Genomic DNA, 14,730 nt, shown 5'->3' with positions numbered 1-14,730 from the left:
GACGACAAGAGGGCGGATGCCCTGGAGATCCTACAGGAAGGTGAGGTGGCGTCGGACCACGCCATCACTATTGCGACGGACATCGCCGACACTGGGTTTCGCCAGTTGGGCAACGGCGTGTGCCTTAGGCGGCGTGGATGGCTCAAGGCTACGGACTTCCGTCAAGACATACAGACCAGAGTCCTGGACATGCCGTTCGATGGGAACAAACTGTTTGGGAAAACAGTGGACGATTCCCTTCAGGCCATTAAAGCGGACACTGAGACGGCCCGGGCCCTTGGGGTTCTGCAGCAACGACGGACGCCCTTTCGGAGCAGCTGAGGCAAGGGCACCTCCAAAGGTTCCGGCGGCGGTTTCTCCACCTACCGTCAAGCGGCCCGCTCGTCGTCTCAGGAGGCCTACAGAGGACGAGGCAAGTCCGGCGGACCCCGCCGTCGTCGCCAAGGAGGTCAAGGCGGCAAAGCCTCGTCGAAACAGGATTGAACCGACCGTGGGGTCGGGCCCCCACCGATGCACCCCGGTGGGAGGCCGGCTGGCGAGCTTCGTCAGCGTGTGGGAGTCCATCTCCACCAACCGTTGGGTGCTGGATGCCTTAGCCCGGGGCCACGCGCTCGAGTTTCAAAGAAGGTGCCCGCGCGCCCCCCGTGGCCAGGAAAGAGCTTCACGTCCCTCAGCTTCTCCTGGAGGTAAGGGCGATGCTCAGGAAGGGCGCCATCGAACTCGTCCCAAAGAGGCTTCGGGGCTCCGGAGTTCACTCGAGATACTTCCTCGTGAAGAAGACGGGAGGATGGCGCCCCATCCTAGACCTGCGACGTCTGAACAAATTCATCAAGGCGCAGAAGTTCCGGATGGTCACCCTCCAGCACGTCCTGGGTCAGCTGGAGAAAGGAGACTTCCTGTCGTCTTTGGATTTGGAGGATGCCTACTTCCATATTCCCATCCTAAAGGGGCACCGAAAATTCCTCAGGTTTGTGGTCCAAGGGCGTCACTACCAGTTCAAAGCCCTCCCCTTCGGACTACGGTCGGCACCCAGGGTATTCACCAAGTGCCTTGCACCGGTGGCAGCGCAGCTGCGCCGCGAGGGGATCCACGTCTACCCCTACCTGGACGACTGGCTCATCCGAGCCAAGACGAGGGAGCTCGCCGTGGAGCACACGGCAAGGACCGTCCAACTTCTCATGGACCTGGGATTCTCCGTGAACTACGCCAAGTCCCACCTGGTACCCGCGCAAAACGCACTGTTTCTGGGAGCGAAGCTCGACACAGTGTCCCTTCTGGCCTCCCCGTCGGGAGGAAAGGACCAGGTCCATCCTGGGCAAGGTACAGCGGATGTTGGCTTCCGACGCGGCCAAGGTGAGGTCCATCAAGTCCCTCCTCGGAATGATGTCTTCTTGCATCTACCTCATTCCCATGTGCAGGCTCCGGATGCGCCCGTTGCAGGAGTTCCTGGACGCGCGCTGGATCCAAACGACGGGCGGCTTCGAGGAGAGGATCACTCGACGAGTTTCCGCCGAGCGGTCCGGTGGTGGGGCACCCGCGCGCATCTGATGGCGGGCATGGACTTCCAGACCCCAGACCACCAGGAGACAGTGACCACGGATGCCTCCCTGGAAGGGTGGGGAGCGCACACTGAAAATCTGCACGCGAGAGGCCTTTGGCTCACGACGGAGAAGTCCCTCCATATCAACGTCCTGGAGCTCCGTGCAGTGTTCTGGGCCCTCAGGTCCTTCCTTCCGTCCCTCAAGGGCAAGGTGGTGAGGATCTTCACCGACAACACCACCACCATGTTTTACATCAGGAAACAGGGCGGAACCAGGTCCCCAGCACTGTCCAAGGAGGCGCAAGACCTGTGGCATTGGGCCGTCGCCCAAAGGATGTTTCTGGTGCCGTTTCATCTGGCAGGGATAAAAAAAACACCATCGCCGACTCACTCAGCAGGGAGCTGCGCTCGTGCCACGAGTGGGAACTACGGCAGGATCTAGTGGATCGCCTCTTCCGACGGTGGGGCACACCCCAGATCGACCTGTTCGCGACGGCGACGAACTCCAAGTGCCGGAGGTTCGCCAGCAGGTTTTCCCCAGGCGAGGAGCATGGGTGATGCTTTCTCGTTCCCCTGGGAGGGCCTGTTCCTCTACGCGTTCCCTCCTTTGCCACTGCTAATCCGGCTCGTCAACCAGCTCAAGAGGTCACGGTGCAGGATGATCCTCGTCGCACCTGCGTGGCCGAGGCAGATATGGTTCCCGGACCTTCTGGACTTGTCAGCGTCCCCGCCGATCAAGCTGCCGGTGGACGCGGATCTACTCTCCAGGGAAGGAGGCGCCATCCTCCACCACGACGCGAAATCGCTGAACTTGCAGGCCTGGCTCCTGCAGCGCTAGAGTTTGGAGGATACGACATACCGGCTGACTGCAGAGAGGTTCTTGCAAAGGCCAGGGCGTCCTCGACTCTTAAATGCTACAGACACAAATGGAAGAGGTTCTCTGTCTGGTGCCACGCACAGAAGATTAACCCTCTACGGATTACGGCTCCCCAGGTACTGCCGTACCTGCTGACGCTGGCCAAAGCTGGACTGGCACACGCGTCCAAGATTCATCTTGCTGCGATCTCCCGATACACCAGAACCACGGGCCGGACGTCCTTGTGGTCTCATCGTCTGGTGAAAGAGTTCATGAAGGGACTGTTCAGATCGTTCCCGCCGGTGAAGGCTCCGGCCCCGGAGCTCAACGTGGTGCTGACCAAGCTCATGGGACCTCCGTTCGAGCCTCTGCACTCGGCCCCGTTGAAGTTTCTGTCGTGGAAAACAGCGTTTCTTGTGGCCATCACCTCCGCACGACGGGTGGGAGAGATCCAGGCCCTTTCCTGCAAGGCCCCGTACTTGACTTTTCACGACACGAGGGTAGTGCTCAGGACGCACCCCTCCTTCATGCCCAAGGTACCGTCGAACTTCCATCTCAACGAACCCTTGGTGTTGCCTGTGTTCTTCCCGTCGCCTTCGTCGCCGGCTGAGAGGACTTTGCACTCGCTGGATGTGGCTAGAGCGCTGAAGTTCTACGTGGACCGCACAAAGTGTTTTCGGAAGACGTCACAACTCTGTGTGAACTTTGGACCTGTCAATCAGGGGAAGGCTCTCTCGAAGGCTTCCATTTCCAGATGGCTCTCTGGCTGTATCATGTACTGTCATCGGTTGGCAAACCGACCGCTGCCTGGCCGTCCGAGAGCCCATTCCACCAGAGCGATCGCAGCTACCACGGCGTTCCTTTCTGGTGTGCCCCTGCTGGACACATGTAGGGCTGCTACATGGAGGTCGACGCACACCTTCACGAAATTCTACTGCGTCGATCGGGATTCCAGGGAGGAGTCCAGGGTCGGCCAAGCAGTGCTGCGCAACCTGTTCGCCTGAGGTGAGCCTGGTGAGGAGGTAAGATGCTTAATGTTGAGTTTGATGTGATGCTTAATGTTGAGCCTTTGCCACCTCCCGTGGTTGTGCATGTGTGTACTGCTATGTATTCTTTATTCATGAGCATGTGAATCCATGCCAGACCCCATGCTGGAGAAGGAACAAGTTACTTACCTGTAACTGTTGTTCTCCAGCATGGGTCTAGCATGGATTCACATGCGAACCCTCCCGCATACCCCTCTGCGGCTCTTCACTTGGTCATACTGCCACTTCACGTGCTACCAAATCTGAAGATGGCTGCCAGAGGCGGTGCTTAGGTAGAGGGCAGTCATTGGCTGTGGTCAGTATGACGCAGAGACCAGTGATTGGTTACCACTACGAAAGACAGATCAGAAACGAAACTGATACTGGTTTTTTCTTTACCGAGGATTCCCAGCCTGACGACGGGGAATATTCATGAGCATGTGAATCCATGCCAGACCCATGCTGGAGAACAACAGTTACAGGTAAGTAACTTGTTCCTTATCAAACCTGCAAGTACCAAGTTAAGGCTCCACGTTGGTGGAAAACACTTAACCGGGGGAAACATCCGAGACAAACCTCTCATGAAATGTTTAACCAATCTGTCACTAAACAAAGGCGTAGCGGTTCCTCCTCCTTGTGAACCTAGAGATGGCCGCCAGGTGAACCTTTAGCGATGAAAAAGACAAGCCACTCTTCGCCAAATGCAACAGATACGGGAGGATCTGTTCCAGAGTAACTCAGAGGTTCCACTTCCGCCTGCCCTTGGCACCACACACAGAATCTTTTCCACTTACACCTGTAAGACTTGTTGGTGGACGGGGCCCGCGCAGCCTGTAATATTTTTCGACAGTCCGATGGAATGGTCAAGGCCCCAAACTCCGAAAAGTCAGGAGCCAAGCCGTGAGGTTGAGACTGTTCGGGTCGTGGTGCCACACCGTTCCTTCGTTCCGGGACAAGAGGTTGGGCTATTTTGGGAGCGTTATCGGGTGGTCCGCTGACAGATGGAGGTCGGAAAACCATGGTCGTCTCGGCCAACACGGCACTAACAGGATGACTCGGCATATGTACCTGCGTATCCACTGCAGAGTCCTCCGTATCAGGGGAAACGGATGGAAGGCATAGAGGAACTTGTCCGTCCACGGGAAGGAAAAAGCTTCTCCCACTGAATTTTCCTGTGGCCATCTGCTGGCGTACATTTTGCACTTCTTGTTTGCCTTCGTGGCAAAGAGGTCCAGCGTCGGTTGCCCCCATTTCTGGAAGGCCTTCGCTAAATGATCATCGTTTATTTCCCACTCGTGAATCTGGTCCATCTTTCTGCTGAGCGAGTCCACCTGCTCGTTTTTCACTCCTGGCAGATGATGGGCTATGATGGATACATCGTGCTTCAGCGCCCAGTGCCACACTTTCTGAGCCTCGATGGAGAGGGTCCTGGACCGCGTACCGCCTTGCTTTTGTAAATAAAACATTGTCGTGGTATTGTCGGTCAGAACTCTCACTGTGGATCCCCTGATGTGAGGCAGGAACGCTCTCAGGGCCCAGCGGACTGCTCTCAATTCCAGAATTGAGATGTGTAGCAGACATTCTTTCTGAGACCAGCGGCCTTGTGTCTGCAGAGAGCCCATATGCGCTCCCCAGCCGGTTAGGGACGCGTCCGTTACCACTGTGAACTGGAATTCCGGTTCCTGTAGAGGCACCCCCCGGGAAATATTCCGACGATTCCTCCACCACCGTAGGGTTGACATGAGCTCGACATCGATGGTCAACTTGTCTGACCAAAGGCCGAGACTGCGTCCAACGATCTGCCAAAAACTGTTGAACTGGCCTCATGAAAAGGCGACAGTTGGGCACTAGATGAATGCAGGAGGCCATAGCTCCCAGGATTGACGTGTATTTTCTCACCGACAACCTGGAATTGATCTTCAGCTGGACTGCCAAACGACTGAGCCTGGTGATCCTGTCGAGGGATGGTTTGACTAATCCCAGCTGGGTGTCCAACTGGGCACCCAGAAACAGTAAGCTTCTGGACGGCGTTAATGAGGATTTGTCGAAGTTTATCGCAAACCCCAATCGTTCCAATAGGTTCCATGTGTCCTGTAGACTGCCCTGCATCGACGACGGGGAAGATCCCCTCACCAACCAGTCGTCGAGATACGGGTATACATGGTGGCCCTGCCTCTTCAACCAGGCTGCTACCGGAGCCAGGAATTTGGTGAACGTTCTGGGGGAAGGTTTTTATCCCAAAAGGGAGAACTGTGAACTGGTAGTGATTGTGTTCCACCACAAACCTGAGGTATTTCTTGTGGCGGACACACCGGTATGTGAAAATACGCGTCCTGCAGGTCCAGACACGCTAGAAAATCCCATTTTTTAACTGACCCGATTACCTCTTGGAGCATGAGCATCTTGAACTTTATGTCCTTCAACGACTTGTTCAGTTCTCGCAGATCTAGGATGCAACGCCATTTTCCATTCGGCTTTTTCACCACAAAGTACCGGGAGTAAACCCCTTGACCCCTTTGCGACGACGGGACGTGTTCTATAGCCCCTTTTTGTAGCATAAGTCCTACTTCTTGCAGCAACATGCTCAGATAGGAATGAGCTACACGCAAGGGTGGAATATGCGGAGGGTTGCTTTTGAACTGCAGGGAATGTCCGTATTCTACAGTGTCCAACACCCATTGATCTGTGGTTATCAGCTCCCATTCCTTGATGTAACATGATAGTCTGCCCCCAGAACGTTCCGATGCCCGTCATTGCTACTCTTCCCTCTCTTATCCCTCGTCGACGACGAGAAACCTGCCCTTTTCTTAGGGGCTTGGTAGTCCCGGCGCTGTCTAGCTGCCTGTGAAGCTCGTCTGTATCCTTGAGAGGAATATGTTGATCTACCGAAGGAACGGTCCCTGGAAGAGAACCTGGAGTTCCCCGAAGCTCCTCTGAAGGGACGAAAAGACCGGGAACCCCGACCACTCTGGAGAGCTACCAAAGAACGCGCAGTGTCCGAGTCCTCCTTCATGCCCTTCAGGGCTTCGTCGACCTTCTCGCCAAAAAGGAGGTCCCTTTCGAAAGGCATATCCAGTACCTTGTACTGCACCGCGGGTCGGCAGTTGGTGCATTTCAGCCACGCCTGCCGTCGGAGGACCACACCGTTGTTCACCTGCTTGAAACCCGACTCTGCAAGATCTACTGCGATGTTAATTGCATGATTTGAAGCTTCCTCACCTTCCCTGACTAGCAACATAGCTGCTTTTCGATGTTCATCCGGAAGGTGTTCGAGTATGGGTGCCAGCCGGTGCCACATTTCCCTGTTGTATCTAGCGACTATGGCAAAAGAATTGGCTGCCTTAACCGTGGTAGCACCTACCGTCAGGACCTTCTTGCCGAACGCATCTTAGCGTCTAGCATCACTTTCTGGGGCGGTCGTACACTTGTGTTGAGCCCTCGCCTTTCTCGCCGCCGATACCACAGAGTCAGGTGTCAGTTCTGAGGAAAGGCACCTGGGAGTAGAGTCCGCGGCCTTGAATTTCTTTTCCAGACAACCTTTAACCGCCGGCTCGGAGTAAGGGTGATGCATGGTCTGCAGACCTTCCTTCCACACGTGTTCTAGGATGGGCACTGAAAACACTGACTTTCTCCTTTGACCCATGTGGTCGAAAAGAAAGCAATCTTTCTTTTCCTCTTCTTGTGCCAGTCCAAATTCCTTGCAGGCTTTAGCCATCATGTTATGGAATGACCCGATATCGTCTGGAGCAGATGGCTGGGCCGGGCTCCTCGGTGTTTCCAACTCCATATCGGACTCCCAGGTCAGATCCCTGGAGGGGGAAAGTGAGACTTGACGCCCTGCTGCCTGATTCCGAATCCAACACCTCCCCTTCCTCGCGGCGTGGAATTGAGAGGCTTGCTTCCGGAGGCCCTGCGGCGGGGGTTGCAGGTGGAGGACGGCGAGAGGGGCCCGGGTCGTCGACGACCAACCCGGCCGGGGCTGTTCGAGGCAGTCTATCATCCAGTGTCCGTAGCAGAGATTGCAGCGTGGATAAGACTTCCAACGATAGAATCGATTGTGGATCCAGCAGGGGGGGTAGAACCCGGACAGCTTTCGGAGACCGGCTTGGTAAGTTGCAACCCCAGGTCGACCTCGTCCCCCGAAGACACCGACAAGGCCTCTTGCTGTAGGAGTGTGTCCGGTAAAACTGAGTCGTAGACCTCTGGGCACCAGGCCCTTTGAGGGATATCCATCGACGAAGCCATAGTTGCCCCTGTCGGCGGCGGCTGCAATACAGGTGCGGTAGATGTTAACTGCGTCAATGGCAGAGAAGTCGACGACTGCCCAACCGTCGACAACGGTGGTGGTCGTGCAGATTTATGTGTTGCTCCCGCCTTCTCTGAACTCGACCTGCGTTTTTCCTTTTCTCGACTCGAGGTCGATCCATAACGATCTCCTGAGGAGGATTTGGATTTGTCTTTATCTTTTCTCGTCAAAGATGACGAAGAGTCCTTGGAGCGGCCTTCCGACAACTCCTTGACCACCGGTCTAGGCTTCTTCACCGGGGGCTCGGATGACGATGAGCGGCGCGGGGCCCCTGAAGATTTCAATGCTGAGGCCAAGCTGCGTGTTGAGCCCACCTCTGAAGGCGGGTATGCCCTCGCTCCATCATTCAACCATGCGACAAGTCTGCGACTCCGATCCTTAAGGGTTTTCTGGGAGAAGCCCTTACAAATGTCGCAGTCGTCAGCCGAGTGGTGAGGGTGCAGACAGTAAATACAGTCCATATGCGCATCCCCCTCGTAGATCTTTAGGCTGCACGTAGCGCATGGGCGGAAAAGTGCTTTTCCTGACATCAGGAGAAGTGTAACCTAACCAAGTAGAAAAAACACAAGGTGTTCCAGATTGACCGTCTCCAAAGTGGGAAGGAGCCGCGGGGGCGGGGCATTTATACCGCTACGTCTTGGTAGGGCGTGCGTGCGCGGCCCAAAACGACGTAGATAGGACACTAAAGTGTCGAAAGTTTTCCTATAGGAAAAGGCTATATAAGCTTACCGAGGGTTCCCAGTCTGTCGACAGGGAATATTCTAAGCATGTGAATCCATGCAAGATCAATGCTGGAGAATTCATGGTGGGTTTTGGGGGGTGTCCCCCACTAGACAACCAGGGAAGTGTGCTCATGGAAAGGATGTGTCCCCCCTCCCCCAAAATGAACTGCGGGCCATCTCATGCAGCCCTCCCTGGGGGCAGATATCCGCTCCTAGTAAGGGACACCTGAACCCAGGGAGGATTGCATGAGATGTCCCCCCCTTTTCTGGCCCTAGGGAGGGCTGCATGAGATGCCCCCCCCTCCATTTGGGCCACCCCCTTTACATTACAAAATTCCCCAGCGGTTTAGGGTGTCCTCAGGACACCCCCCCCCCCCCCCCCCCCCCCGAGTGCAGCATACCATTTTCAATGTTCTTTGTTTACCAAACATCCATTGGCGCAGTGTGCCAATCTGCCCCCAGGGTGTCCAAACATACTGCCCCACGTTTTTTGGTGGCCCTCTCCCCCACCCACCCCAAATTGAGGGGAACCTCATGCAGCTGCTCATAGGGGCCACAGGGTGGCCTGCATGGTGTGCTCCCACCCCATCCATTTGGGGTGGGAGGAGAGGACCCCCAATGGGTGGAGCAGTAGGTTTTGGGCACCCTGGGGGAAGATTGGCACACTAATGTTCCCATTTGTGCCAAGGAGTTGGGTAAAGAAAGAAAAAGTTTGGAAATGGTAGAGAGCCTAGGGCGGGGGAGGGGGGGGCTGAGTTGCACCCTAAACCGGTGGGGAATTTTGTAATGGGAAGGGGTGGTGGCCCTCTCCCCCACCCAAAATGGGGTGGTGGCCCTCTCATGCAGCCCTCCCTGGGGCAGATATCTGCTCCCAAGAAGGGACACCTGACCCCAGTGAGGTGTTCATGACATGCCCCAACCCCTCCATTTGGTGTGAGGGCGAGGTGCACCCCCTTTACATTACAAAATTCCCTGGCGGTTTAGGGTGCTCCTCAGCCCCCCTAAAGTGCAGCCTACACATTTTCAATATATTTCTTTACCAAACTTCCCTTGGCGCAGATGGGCACATTAGTGTGCCAATTTTCCCCCCCAGGGTGCCAAACCCTACTGCCTCATCCTTTCGGGGGTCTGACATTTTGGGGTGGCCCTATCCCCCACTCCAATGGTGTGGGGGGACCTCATGCAGCCTTCCCCGAGGGCAGATTTCTGCACCTAGGAAGGGGCAAATGTGTTTTCACTGGGGGGGGGGGGGGGAGTGGGGTGAGGTTCAGTAGACCATGAAGGATGGCTTGCAATGTATGTTTCGTTTACAGCTTTTTGTACACGAGCAGCTGCAACGTTATGCAAGTACTTTTTATTATTCTACGTTTAGGACCCCCGTCAGTGGGGTGGGGGAAGACTGGGGCTGGATTGTTGGTGTGGGTGGGAATGGGACATCTGGGGAGATATTTTGGTGGGCTGGGACACAATTGCAGGGGCAGGCCCCAAATTGCCTGCCCCCCCCCCCCCCCCCCCCCCCATGCTAGCAGAACATTGTTTCCCTGGGAGCGGATGTATCCCATGTTGGTTGTCCGTCTGCAAGCCCAGGCTGCACCTCTCTGGCTGTGCTACGTTACAGATGTCACCTCCGGGGAGGAATGGGGATCCTGCCAGAGCTATGGTAAATGGATGTCCAAAGCCAGGGACATCACCTCAAACCGTCCTGGAGTTGTGGCTGGGTTGCATTACAGCTTTTCCCTTCGGGGAGTTATTGGCACAGTGCCGGGACTCCCTGGTGGGGAAAAGCTGCAAAACAGGCCAGCAAGAACTCCAGGACGGTTGGAGGCGATGTCCCTGGCCTTGGACATCCGTTTACCATGTGGGTGTACCTTCCCCAAGCACAGGGGCAGCTCTAGGGAGCCCCGGCAGGGGCCCAGTTCCCTCCCCCAAGGGAAATTCAGTATCACAGCCCAGCCCGCTCTCCACGATGGCCAGGGCTGGTGTCCCTGGTGTCTCCCATGTGGTTTCACAGGGCTGAAGCTCAGCAAATGTTTCAGGGAGCTCTGGCAGGGTCCCCAACCTTTCCCAGAGGGAGAAGCTGAAACGCAGGCCAGCCAGAGCTCCAGGGTGTTAGGGGGTGATATTCCTGGCCTTGGGCGGGTGACTACCATTTGGGTTGAACGTCTCCATGCCCAGCGTTGGTTACAGGGAGGGCTGGGACATTCCCCATCCCTGCCCGGTGGGAGCAGCTGTAACACAGGCCAGCCAGAGCTCCAGCAAAGTCAGCGGCAATGTCCCTGGCCTTGGGCACCCTTCTCCCATGTGGGTATTTGGCAGGGCTTGTGGGTAATACATTCTGGGGAGATTTGCGCAAGTCCGACATTTTTGCATTCCCACAGGTGTATTTTCAGAAATGCATGGGGTTCCCGGTTGGTGGCTACGACACCCTAGGCCCAATTCTGTAGGTTGTCTCCCCACACCCGTTGGGTGTTACCAGTGGTTTAGCCTTTTCCCTTTGCGCCCAGGTAGGTGCACCCACACATGTGAGGTACCCTTTTCATCGTGACTCGTGTGGGCACACAGGAAGGTAGGCCATGTGTTGTTGGCAGCGTGTTTCGGTGGGTGGCCAGAGCAAAATAGCAAATTTCAGAAACCTTTTCCCTCTGGCCACCCACCGAAACAGAGGTCATACCTTCCCGCATTCCCACGGGTGTCCGACTAAACTGGTACCTCATATGTGGGTCCACCTACCTGGGAGCAAAGTGAAAAGGCTAACCCACTGGTAACCCCAAGCCTTTCGGCACAGCATATTTTGTTCATGTGGGCAACCTACATATTTGGGCGTAGGGTGTCGAAACCAGCAAGATAAACAGGGAACCCAGTGCATTTCCCAAAAGAGGACACCCGTGGGATTCCACACTGGTCTGGCTTGTGCAAATCAACCCACAATGTATTACCTAGAACCCCGACAAACTGAAAAATGTGTTTTTCCCACCAAATATCAAACTTTTGTCAGGGATTGTGGGTAATAAACTCTGGCCCGATTTGCACAAGTCAGACCCCTGTGGATTCCCACAGGTGTCCTTTTCAGAAATGCATGCGGTTCCCAGTTTTCCTTGGTGGGTTGCACACCCTAGGCCAAAATCTGGTGCACGCTTGAGCAAAATTACTGAAATTCTGTTGTGTGAAAAGACTTGGAAAAGCCTAAAACACAGCCAACACCAGTTTTGTCGGGACACCTGTGGGAAATGTACGACATTTGTTGCGTTTGCGTGGTTTTCATAATGTTTCGACCCATTTGCTGCTGACCTTTGTCACAACGCTTTAATTTCCCACATGTGACCTACTTTAGGCCGTATACACTTTTGTAACCTGCACAAGTCAACTTCCCTTCAAACGGTCTGCCTGTGCTCTAAAAAAAAAAACATACATATTGCTTGCCTTTCCTCACCGCATTTGTTTTCCCGATTTACACATCCAAGTACGTTTGTTCAGGCCGCAAGCATAAAACTCCTGTGTACCATGGCTCCGTTTTTGGCTTGTGGTATTGCTTGTTTTGTGAAACAAGACAAAAAATGTGCGATTTCCTAACTGCAAGAGTCGGGGGAATGTAGCGCAGCATTGTTTTTCTCAAAATTCATACAAGCCATTGCCGTACCAGGCCAACCATGTCCACCACATACCTTTTTGTTCTGTCATTTTCCCGCTTTTTCCCCCCCAAACTATGGAACTTTCCTCTACATAGTTGCCTGACATGCGCAAATCACCCCTTCCTAAACTTGGAATTCTGTCTACTTTTCAGAAATGTATGCCTTTGTCCTCCCATTCAGCTTTCCTACCCTTTTCTTACATTCCGTCCATGCATGTCCTATTGCAAAAAAATAAAAAGCCAAAATCGCATACCTCTGAAAAAACGGTTTCCACTCAACTTGTTCTTGAAAGCCAGGAAAATGGGGCATTCAGCACAGCAAACCATTTGTTCCTAGCTCTTAGAATGAAAAAAAACGGGCTTCTTTGCACATCATTTTATTGTCATTTTTGAAAAAAAAAACACAAACGTCCTCCCTTTTTGGTCATTTTCTCCCCCCCCCCTCCCCCTACAACAAACCAGGATTCCTGGGTGGCGTTACGACCACCTACATGTGGGGGAAAACAAAGGGGCCACATTTGTCCGAGATCTCTCATGTAACTAAAGTTACAAGCCATTGAATGGCGACATACCGAAATCACCAAAAAAAGGTCTTGGCACTGGGAGAACCAATGGCAGTTAAGGGTTTAAAACACAATGAATCAAACATTATGTGCAAAAAGCATGTGAATCTTGTGTGGAAGAGAGATTAATGGGGAGCTGGGCACTTGCTCCTGGTTCCCCAGCGGTAGCTCCTGCCTCCTTGGTGATGCCCGACACCCAGCAGCTGGTTTTAGATCCTGCTCATCCAATTTCCATTTCCAACACTGTAGGGGCACTGCCAAACATCTGGCTGCTTTAAAACTGCATATAACAGACCACATTTCTACCTGAAAATTCAATTGAATTACTTTTAACATTTGTCAATGCTGAATATAAAAAAAAAAGAAAGCACTATGGGGAGGAATCGAGTGTCTGATGTGTTTACTAAACAGACATGGCAATGCACAACCAAAGACGATCACTTTTGAATTGTCATCTTAACGAGAAGATAAAAATTGTTAACAGTACTATGCACACCAACCTGTGCTTTTATTATAGGAGTGAATCTTTTAGAATCAACACACTTAATAGGACAGTTTCAACCCTTAAAAACACTTACCAATATGGGTTAAGAAACCGTAGTAAACTAAAATGCACATATTAAAGAAACCCCCTAAACCAGTTACAGGGAGACTTACTGAAACAACTCTAGTTTAGCACAGGGTGCAAACCCTTTCATAGTGTCCCTCGCGGCATAAATATGGTTGACTAGCAGTTTCTTTTAAAACTAAGTAAGGGAAATTGGTGCATTTAGTCTCAAGTCTTCAAGGGAGTGATGTTAAATTCACGAGTCTGTGGAAGAGTGACTTAATGGATGATGTATATACTTAACGAGAAAAGGTCGGGCAATTTATACCATTATTGCAGTCCTTAAGCAAGCAGATTCTACCATCTTTAACTCCTTAACAACTCCTTCTCCAACTAGAGCAGTTAATCTAGAGTTGAGAAAACATTGACACCAGCACCCATTTACCCATTGTATATCAGGGGACACTTCAAAACAGATTTCCCGGTTCTTACTACAACAAGGAAAAGTGCTGGTATCCAGATGTCAATAGTGGAAGCTCCCCCGAGACAAGGAGAGTAAAAAGCTGTGTGCGTGGTAAAAGGTAGCAACCCAAGCTGCATACTAAACTAGGCTAGCCAAGACCATGCTGCTTGTGAGCTACAGAGCCCAATGCATGTTCAAGAAAAATTAGATTATGTTCCTGAACCCTTACCGCGCAAACTTCTGACAGTGTCAGATGTTAAGCAGTTGACCAACAATATTAAACATTGATTAGATGACGCTGATACGGCAGGTAGAATTGCAGAAGCCACACTATTAAAGCGCTGTTCTTGAAGATGGAAACCAAAGTCACTTTGCCAAATAAAAATAGCATTCTCTATGGGCATGTCAAAGCTTCTGACCTAGAGAATGCCAATAAAATAAAGTTAAACGCTTAAACCTTCGGGCCAAGTCATGAATAAGCCATACGTACAATCAGAGAGGTGTGGGGAGAGGTTGGTGGTGAACACCCACCGCCCCTTTCGAAGCCAAGAATATCCAAGAACATCAAAAATTTCTGTCGAGGTATGCGTTAGGCGAGATTGTATGCAGTCACCCTGTGGAAGACTACACCAGTCTTGTCCTCTTGGTATTAGGTAACCCACCTATTGGTATAAGTCTGTACTACACAAGTTGGTAGTGACTGAGCAGCCAGGGGTAAATGTGAGCTGTAGCATCGAAATGCACACAAACTAGTATCCAAATAACACTTACACTCAAGGTTTTCTAATCGGTCAGTTTTAAATGAGCCTTCTTTAAGAAGGGCAATATGCAACAACCAAAATACACTTCATAACACTGATTCAAGTGAAGCAAGTAGATAACCCTTTTGGAATGCCTTCACCACACTTCCTACACCCCGAGGTGACTTCAATTGCTAGTACAGTATTGAATATGAAATATATAAACCAATGCATTACTTACCTGCAGCTTAGACTTCGGACAGCTCCCGTTTCAATTGGAGAATTCACCTCCTGTCCTCCTTTATAGGGGTTTACCTTGGAACCACAGCCCCACAACTTA

General features: G+C 52.7%; 1 protein-coding gene across 2 annotated transcripts in view; it reads right to left on the bottom strand.

The window, feature by feature from the left end:
- LOC138488459 (14-3-3 protein epsilon) overlaps positions 1 to 14,730 on the bottom strand; it is a 322,040-nt gene that overhangs the window by 189,811 nt on the left and 117,499 nt on the right. The window lies entirely within an intron of this gene.

This window comes from Ambystoma mexicanum, chromosome 9, assembly GCF_040938575.1.
Source record: "Ambystoma mexicanum isolate Mex_15411 chromosome 9, UKY_AmexF1_1, whole genome shotgun sequence".
NCBI classification, from domain to species: domain Eukaryota; kingdom Metazoa; phylum Chordata; class Amphibia; order Caudata; family Ambystomatidae; genus Ambystoma; species Ambystoma mexicanum.
Note: the sequence above shows the minus strand (reverse complement) of the source record. Positions and strands in the feature narration are given on the sequence as shown.